Source organism: Perca flavescens, chromosome 11 (assembly GCF_004354835.1).
Source record: "Perca flavescens isolate YP-PL-M2 chromosome 11, PFLA_1.0, whole genome shotgun sequence".
In the NCBI taxonomy this organism is placed as follows: domain Eukaryota; kingdom Metazoa; phylum Chordata; class Actinopteri; order Perciformes; family Percidae; genus Perca; species Perca flavescens.
The window spans coordinates 17,017,895-17,027,734 of record NC_041341.1 but is presented as its reverse complement, the minus strand read 5'-3'; the positions used below and the strand labels follow the sequence as shown (position 1 = coordinate 17,027,734).

At 40.7% G+C, this 9,840-nt stretch overlaps 1 protein-coding gene across 1 annotated transcript in view; it reads left to right on the top strand.

Annotated features, from left to right (window-relative positions):
• The first annotated feature begins 4,470 nt into the window (after positions 1-4,470).
• The window catches only part of st6gal2a (ST6 beta-galactosamide alpha-2,6-sialyltranferase 2a), a 43,215-nt gene continuing 37,845 nt past the window's right edge, over positions 4,471-9,840 (top strand). Inside the window, 1 exon segment of the mRNA XM_028590557.1 lies at positions 4,471-4,783. The gene's annotated coding sequence lies outside the window, so the exon portion shown is untranslated.

The window sequence follows — 9,840 nt, the reverse complement described above, 5'->3', positions numbered from 1 at the left end:
GGGCAGAGAATCTATGCTCTACCCACTGGCTGTAATTTCACTAGATAATATGCTGTTTACTTATCTCTCTATAGTGGGGATTTAATATTTAATAAAATGCTCTCAGAAGTCCTATCCTTCAATCTGTCAGCCAAACACCTCCACCAGCATTTTGTTGATGTGAACGAGCCCATTAAGTCAGTGAGGCTTTCATGATGTGTTGACTCCCATAATTTCAAATCAGTCGAGATATAGTGATCAGGGGAAACAGATGGCATGAAATGACCGGGATATTTAAGGCTCGAAACACCCGAGCACATCAGTGTATTGCCATGGAAACCGTCACGCTCTCCCAGGTTTCTAATGGCCACAATTAGTTGAGGGGAACAGCAAAGTGGGGGTACTTCAGAGAGATGGCCAGATGTTCTGATATGTTAGCGGTGGCAAAGAGCTTTGACTGCTCTGATTCATCTCAATCCCAATGTTGTGTGTCTCAATGATGATTATGCAGGTAGTGATGATGAGGGTAGTGCTGGTGGTGGTGTTATGACTTTAAAGCACAGACAAAAAGCCTACACACAGAAAACAGCAGAATAGATGTCAGTGCTGGCTCATTGCACCTTTTTTATTGCATTACACCTTGCAGGAATGAATGAAGACCTTTATTCATTCATAAAAGGATGATTTCAGCTATGTAACAATATAAACTGAGATAACTACTGTATACCTATTTCATGGTGTCACATGAAGTTGAGCTGTGTCTAAGGAAAAAGCTAAAAAGAAAACCTAGCAGTTAATTGTTTGAGTAAACATTTCCTCTAACAGCAGTTGTCAATCATAGCCAAACAACTGGAACTAGACATGGCAAGCCTGTCAAACTTTGGATGAATTCAAATTTCTCCAAGCATGTGTGTCTGTCTGGTCTGACGTAGGCTAAACTGCAAACATTAGCATGACCGGCTCACTAGCTTAATCAGTAGTAACTAAGTGTACTTCAAAGACTAAGAAGCATACAATTCGTTTAAAAAAAAAAAAATTTATGGTAAACATCCAAACATGGTCTAAGTTACAAGGAAATAACAGTCTAATCTTACATACTGTAGTATTATGGCTACCTAGCTACTCTACAATTAAATAACTCTTTCTTTCTGCCCCTTTATTTCCATGTCTTAAATATTCAACTGCAACTGGTGAGGATGCTAACATTTGTCCTTGGGTGTAGCCTCTTTCTTTCAGCATGATATATGTATGTAGCAATGAAGTGCATTTTTAAGACCCTTTTACTGGTTTTAAAACGAGTAAGCTGAAGATGGAGTTCAACCATCTCAGGGAGCGAACTTTAGCTAGCTAGCTAACTAAACTCACATGCAATGCTGTAACTTGTCAGGCAGATAGTCCCTAGAGAGCAGGCTTAGGGACGGGTTAATTGGTCCCTTTGATTACTGTCATTAGTCATTTTCAAGGGAAACAGCTTTGCAGCTGGGATAAAAAGAACTAGATGCACTTTCATGCACACATACTACATACATGTAAATTATTATTTTGCCATAACACACACTTTCAAACACACCTAGTTACACACCTCTTTCCTCATTGTAAGATTCTTTTGCTTGGTTGTCCACCACAAAGGCAACTGTATAATGAAGTGTGGTTGACTGACACGCACCTGGAGGAAGATGATAAGCACCTGAGTCAGGTGTTCAACAAAGACCTGCTGACATGCTGGGGGGTGGTGGGGGATGATTCTAGAAGACATTTCATTACACAGGTCTTAACATATTGCTCTGGGCCAGAAACACAATTCCCACAGCCCACTCATACTCTATTTTTCAGTCACAGTCTGTGAGCACACCAGTAAGTTTGTGTGAGTCATCTCCCTCCAAATGCCCCGTTATTGAGCTTCACTTTGAAGAAAACAGCAGTGTGCAATGGAGCCAATGCCTCTGGTTACATTATTTTGAGGCAACAGTTTGAATTTTCATGCTAAATCCCTGATCTATATGCATGTGTATCTGAACATTTGTGTGTGTGTGTGTGTGTGTGTGTGTGTGTGTGTGTGTGTGTGTGTGTGTGTGTGTGTGTGTGTGTGTGTGTGTGTGTGTGTGGGGCACATTTTGCAAGTTTTCTACCACTATAAGTGTCCCACCTCTGTTCTCTAAAAGGCCATCTGAACATCTTTCAGAGTATCAATGGTTAAAGAGAATGTTTCTACTGTAAACACCATGTTTTTTTTCCTTTTCAGTTGGTGTTATGTTTTAAGGATGTCTTTGTATTGTGATGTATTATTCATTACATTTGGCTGTGCAGCAGGAATTGCAGCATGCAGCAGCGCCCTGCATCTGATGGAGAACAAATTAATAAATAAATCTAGATGGCGGAGCCATTTTAACGTTGGACATTTACTGATGAGGTAATTAAGAGAGCAGCGCATAAACGCGCAACCAGCCATACACTGGTTGATCCTCGCAGAGCACAATAACACAAACGGCAAACTACTTTCTCTATTTAACACACACAAACGGACTAACAGAAAAAACAAAAAAGGGTAGCCCCACGTAAAAATTCTAAATAAACGATTGGGACCCTGATTGTGCATAACTTAAAAATGCTAAATTTAAAGGTCCCATGGCATGAAGATTACTTTATGAGGTTTTTTAACATTAATGCGTTCCCCCAGCCTGCCTATGGTCCCCCAGTGGCTAGAAATGGTGATAGGTGTAAACCGAGCCCTGGGTATCCTGCTCTGCCTTTGAGAAAATGAAAGCTCAGATGGGCCGATCTGGAATCTTCTCCTTATGAGGTCATAAGGAGCAAGTTTACCTCCCCTTTCCCTGTTTTGCCCGCCCAGAGAATTTGGCCCACCCATGAGAGAGAGACATCATGGCTTTCAAATGAGCAAAGTGGCAGTTGGTCAAGGCCACACCTGCCTTGACTTGCCTTGCCTTGCCTTGCCTAAAAGCATCCAAAGAGCACCATGTCATGAGACCTTTAAGCTACTGCCATCAGCTGGTTAGCTTACCTTAGCATACAAACTTGAAACAGAGATACAGCTAGCCTGGCTCTGTCCATGGGAAACAAATTACTCCTACAGTGCAAGCACCTCTGAAGCTCACAATATGACACAATATATCTAATTTATATTTAATCAATACAAAAACGACAATTGTGGTTTTTCAGGGGGTTATTGGTTAGCTGGGTGCAGTGACCTCAAGTTCTGGTTGCCTGGCAACCTCACTGTTAGGACAATACACTTGGAGCTGTTTAAAGTTGTTGTTTTTCATTTATGTGTATGAACATTGATGTAAAAACCTCAGTTGTAGAACACCATGAAATACTTTTTTCATCTAAAAATCAATTTCCTTATCCACCTTGTAACTACTGTAAATGCTCTGGTCACTTGGCTGAAAACATTGCAGCAAAGCTTTAAACAAGACCAAAGGGACCATATTACCAAACGTCTTGCCTCCCATCGTTGGCTTCCTGTCAGAGTTGACAGTAAGATCTTGATATTTGTTTATAAAGGACCATAGTTTCAAAAACAGCATTCTGTCCTTATATCATCCTGCCAGACACGTGTGGTGACAAAGGTTTCAGTTTCATAAGTAACTGCACCAAAATTATAAAACTCTCTACCTCTGTTGGATGATCTCAACCCACTGATGACTTACAGTGGGGAAAAAACCAGGTGCCAACCATGTGCGAAGTAACCAATTGGTTTGTGGAGATCTGCTATGAGAAGTTGAGTTTGCCGTTACAGGCACAGCCATCCTGGTGGCGGATGTGACGATTTTAGATAAGAGGGAGGAGTGAGGGAGGAGCCACGTTACGTTACACACTTTCACTGGCAATCGCATCATAGCCACGCCCTAAAACACCCCCTGCTTTATTGCAGATTTTAAAATCAACGAGACAATAATTAAAAAAAGTGTTGTGTGTTGCAGAAGACTTAAAACTAGCGATTGAGACCACGCCAAGGGTAGCGCCAAGTTGGGCTGCACCACTGTCCCTGTAGGAAAACAATGGAACGGCCAGCACAGAGTGGTTTTTACCGCAGATCATGTATCGCCGGTTTAGAAGATCGAAACCGTTCTCATATTTGTTTTGTAAATATAAGGCTACAGCTAGCAGCCTATTACCTTAGCGTAAAGAATGAAAACAAGGGGAACCACTAGCCTGGCTTTGTAAATGTAGAAAAAACGAAATGTAAAAAAATGTAGTTTTATGGGGGATTATGTGCTGAACTATTTCTTGGCTGGGAGCAGTTGCCAAGCAACCAGCAGAGACATCAGGAAGTCACTACTGCAGACCACCAACCTAAGCTAAGCTAACCGGCTGCTGGCTGTAGACTTATATAGCATATATTTTCATCTAACGTTGGGCAATAGGTAGGCCTAAGTAATAAGTGTTTTCCTAAAATGACCTGCTGTGATGTTATTTGTTTGATAATATGCTTTCCGTCCTCTTTCCCTTTCCTGCCTACTGCAGGGAAGATATCAAATTCAATATCAATTTCCCTTTACTCGCTCCTTTCCTTCGGCCCAACAAGCCACGAAATCAGCCCGCGCTGACTCCGCCCCTCAAACTCAGTGGCTGTGGATGCGAGAAAAAGGCCAGCAACAGAGTGACAGGCATCGCAGCCCCGCTCCGCTCAGCGTAGTAGTGGATATCTTCTCTGTATACGGCGAGCAGAGGCAAGCCAAAACGAGCCGCATGCTTGCTGTGCAACAAGGCGAACAGGAGCAAAATGGACCGCCGGACAGTAGCACCAGTACCAGCATCCCGCGAGGACCGATACAGTTTCTAGGTAAGGCTTTGTTCGCTTTCTGCAGCATTTCCATACAGATCTGCATTTGCTGCTTCAGTGCGCTTTGTGCAGGGCACGGAGCAGCACAGGGGGAGGATGTGCATGCACAATGTTTGCTTAAAACGATTGAATATTTATTATTAGATCAAACCTCAGAGAACATCCTTTGTCTGCGTTACTTTACCCGGATCACGGCGATCATAACAGGAGGCTCATTTAACAGCAGCTCATATAGTCTCCGCGCGGCTCTTTAAGGTCCACACTAACAATTGGTTTAATAAACATTAGGAGCATAATTGTCACATGCAGCAGAGCTCAATGTGCATCAGTTAATGACGCTCATCTGTATGGTGCCTTTGTGTCCTATTTAACAAAATCGGGGTTCTCCACACTGAAGAGTTGATTCGCAGCTCACAGTGAAGGCAGGCCTGCGTGCTCCATGCTGTTCTTCAACTTGAGGAGAAGATGCAGAGGTTTATTGTTTCCTTGGCACTCTGTTTTTGCTAAACAGCCAGACTTCATTCAAAACAGGAAACCCAGGCCAAGAAATGAGCTCCAGGCAAAGATATCTGAAAGGCATGATGGCACCATAATGTGTCCTTTTCAACCCACTGATTCCTCATGGATATTTGAAAAGGAAACTTAGGTATGCAAGGGTCTGTGCCACTATTTTGTCATGATGTATAACCTGCTCTTTTGGTCAAAAAGTTAATTTTAAGAGCTGTGTTGAAATGTGTTTGTTTCACATCAGTTCACTTTCATATCCACAGCTGCATCGCTTCTCATCTGTAGCAGGCTTTTGTTTGGAGCAGTTTTATTAGTGACAAACCAGATAACATTTCAGCTTTCGGACTAAGTGTTTTAAATTAAATGCAAAAGTGTCCCCTCTTCCCTAATCACCTTCACATATGATTGAGGGCAGTGAAATCATTTAAACACAGAGGAAAACATACAACTGTCAACTGGGCAATTAAGTGTTTTCTATTTGTGTGTGTGGGGGTTTGTGTTGCCTTTCAAGTGTGAGTTGTCTGATATCAGCAGCAGGAAAGTGGAAGTTTGGCACTCTACGCTATCAAAGCTTCTCTCAATGTCACCGAAACGCAGGTTCACATCACTTTCAAGAGCAGCGGCGGAGGAGGTCAAAAGTAGACTGAAACAGTTTTTGCGAAAAGAACACACATTCACGCTTCACTGTAGTCGACCGGAATAAACACCAGTCTGTCCTTTTGTAGTTTCGTATGTGCAGCAAACACAGCACAGGGAAGACAATACAAAGCCTCTCCCCAGGTTATGACATTGCGTCAGAAAAGTGTTGATTTGTTTGCAGCTGCTGATTAATTATGTGCACTCTGTTTTTCAAAGCTTTTGAGAGGTTGCGACAAGCACCAAATTAGTTTTTTAACCACCAGAGTAGGCTACAGCTGAAAGGACACACATTATATAAAACTAAAGCTGAATTATTTATCTTTTTTTTTTTTTTTTTTTTTTTTCAGGACATTTTCTTTCATAGTAAGTGAACTATATGTTGCTACCCACTCTCACCTACAATGCATTATTAATGTGCTAATGGCTACCTGATAAATGCACACACCCACCACCAATGTGTGAAAGAGTTGTGAGTCTCAGAACATCTGCATTATTGCTTTTATGTAATTATCACTACACACTCGGCTGGATATTTATTGTCTCAAACGGGGCGGCCTCCTTCTGCGTGTGCTGACAGAGCGCAGGTGTGTACTATAGGGTAGCAGCTTTCTTTGTATGCACTAACAATATGCCACTTTTGTGCTACAATGGTGAACCACTACACACCAGACATGCAGCCATTTTCCACAAAGACTATATTTTGTCATGTTTTTACATCCCATATATATATATATAAATTCTGAACAAAATCTAATACTTGCTCCACTATAGAGTTACTGGCATTTTGCTCAGCTGTAGAGCTGCAAAGATTAATCGATTAGTTGTCAACTATTAAATTAATCAGCAACTATTTTTTTGAATCAATTTTTAAGAAAGTAAAGTAAAAATTCTCAGATTCCAGCTTCTTAGATGTAAACATTTTATAGTTTCTTGACTCCTCTATGACAGTAAACTGAATGTCTTTGAGTTGTGGACAAAACAAGACATTTGGGGATGACTTCTTGGATTTTGGGAAACACTAATCAATATATATTTTTTTATCATTTTATGACATTTTATAGACCAAATAATCAATTAATTGAGAAAATAATCAACAATGAAAATAATTTAGTTGCAGCCGTACTTGGCAGGTTGATATTTTCAAGCTTCCTTAATTTATTTTGACGTTCAAGGTCTTTGACAGGCATATCCACGTGAACACTAAACAGGCTATATTGTTCAGACAAAAATGGCCGCGAGATTAGAAGGTAACCAAAGAAATTACTATGCACATAAATTACACATAATGTACAAAAGAAAGGACTGTATCCCCTACAGCCCACACTGAGATGAGATAGTGTATGTTAATGGTTAAATCTCAATTTGTCCATTCCCAGACATATTTCAGATTTATTGTGGAATAGATGTACACAGCAGTGAATTCGAACATGCAGCTGCACCCAGCTGAGCAGACTTGAACAAGAATACATTAAAGCAATGGTCAGTGTACAATAACTATACGAAAACAGTGAGAATCTTCATTGTAAACCATCACATCAAAAACAAGGTTGATTTTTTTTTTTTTTTTTTTTTTTTTAAGCCACAAAAAAGCATTGAGAAAGTGCCGCTGTTCTAAAAATACCAATTGATGGAATGCATAATTGCTGTCAGGGATGACCCAGTAACAGAGCTAACTAGTTAGTCAAAGAGTGACTGCTCTGATTAGCATCGCACCAGAGGAAGTCTGAGAGGGATGTACATAAATCCCAGTGGAAGTATTAACTGAATTATTTTGTTCACATTAGTTAAATCGATACTGAACAAAGCAAAACATTATGGAATGAGCACATATTTTCTGATAATGTGTGTCGTGTTTAGAGGTTGAGTGTGTGACTGATTGACCTTACAGCATTGAGGGGAAAATGGAAAACAAATTGCAGGACAGAAAAGGTAGGGGCTATGCTTCAACGACAGATTTCTTTACTGATGCACCATGACAGTAAAAGGATACAGATTTCTGTTTTTCAAAGACAGTTCATCATCTCACCAGCAGCAGCACAGTGAAGCATCTTTTTAATATGGCACCACTGCAGCTTTGAGGCTGCTCAGAACAGTCTCATTGATTTAACCATAAGATGATATTGCCGGTCAAAAGAATGAGGCTAGAAGCTTTAAACTTAAAATTTGAAGGTTTTACATGTTTTTTATTTTTAAATCGATTAATATTGGGGGGGGGGGTTAAATATATTTACATTTTTTTGGGGCTACCTAGGAGCACATACATAAGCTTTGAACAACACTATGACCTATCACCACCTTAAGTTGATATAGTGAACATGTTAGCAAACATTTATTTACAACTATTTACACATCCAGCACACTGTTATCAATATTACCTCTCTTATAGCTCTGTTTTTGGTCAGTAGCAACTACTGAGGGACATTTGTCTCTTTAGCCATTAAAAGAAAGAAAAAGATGATTTCCTCATTTTACTGTATATATCAAAATTCTGTGCTCAGTTTCTCACAGATGGTCGTGAAATGGCAAGGCCAAACATTTAGGTCAACACTGTAGCTTCTTTTTAGTTACCCTCAAAATTCTCATATTTTTTTTACTGTCGGCCGAAGCTAGTGTTTCATTTTGATCTGTTCCAGGCTGTATATGTGGAGACAGTACAGAGGAGTGGAATGATTACATGGGCAGTGCACTCTGGGAAGGTGAAGGTGTAATTTCAGATGTGCGCTAACCGACCAGAGTTGCAGTTATCTGAGCTTAGCCTTCAAAGGCAAGAGCGCTGGAGTCATCAAGACCAGCTGTGCCCCTCACTCCTGGCTGAGTGCGTGAGCGCTCGGAGGACAGGACTCTCCATGACAAACACATGGACGTCCAGGGTTATTAGATGTCTTCACAATATTGTAAACTTCCTGAGAGGAGTTGTTTAGGCAGTAATTTCTGTGTTCTGCTCCTTATGTTGAGTCTTCTTAAACCGCGACATGGGAATGTTTGAGCAGCTTATTGTGGCGTAGATTTCATAGTTGCTCTATAAATCTCTGATAGGCTGTAATCTCAGTCTGTGTTTAGAATTCAAGCAGATTATAGAGAGGTTAAGCTGTCTGAAAATGGCTGTGGAGCTGTAGATTAGTGGGCTTGTTCTCTGGGCAGTCAAATGTGATTTTCTCCACAAATCTAAAAGCCAGTATGTAAGGCCCCTATATGAACAAATCCTGACCGCATTTTTTTTTTTTTTTTTTTTTTTTTTTTTTTTTTTGTTCAAGCATTAGCACGTGTTAACCTGTAAAATCTGCTCTTAAGTTGGGTTGTTGGTTTTAGCTCTTGGAGTAATCGCAGCTTTCTAAGCTGCATTTCCCAAACATGGATAAGCAGACAATTTATACTACAAATGGAGTGATGGTCACTGTGTTGGAGGGTGACTAGTCATACAATCTGACGGTACATTATGTCCTCTCAACCTCCACAAGAAGGGGAACAGACAGTGAAATGAGCTTTAAGTGGACTTTCTCTACTTTCTCATATCAAACGCCTGCCCGCTGGGGTCGTCAGTGCTCCCAGCTGTATTTATGGGCCATAATGTGAGGTGTAGAGCTGCATTTCCTTCATAGGACCTTGCTGTTGGCAGGCTGTATTGAAGAGGGCTCTGTGCACCGTGAAAGCCTGTCATCAAGAACCACTGCCCTGTGTGATTTATCAGAATAGGATGTGCTTAGAAGGTCAGTATGATTCAACTTTTCCCATCCTTGTGTTACGTCAGATAACATTTTTTTTTTAAATTTGAGGTTACTCTGTGAAGTGCTTTGAGTACAGCGCTGTTAGATTTAAACTTTTTAGTCTGCCTCTTGTTTAGATATTGAATAGCCAGTGGATGTCTGGTGGCTGATGACTTTCTCTTGTCCGGTACTGACTTGGAAGTGTGT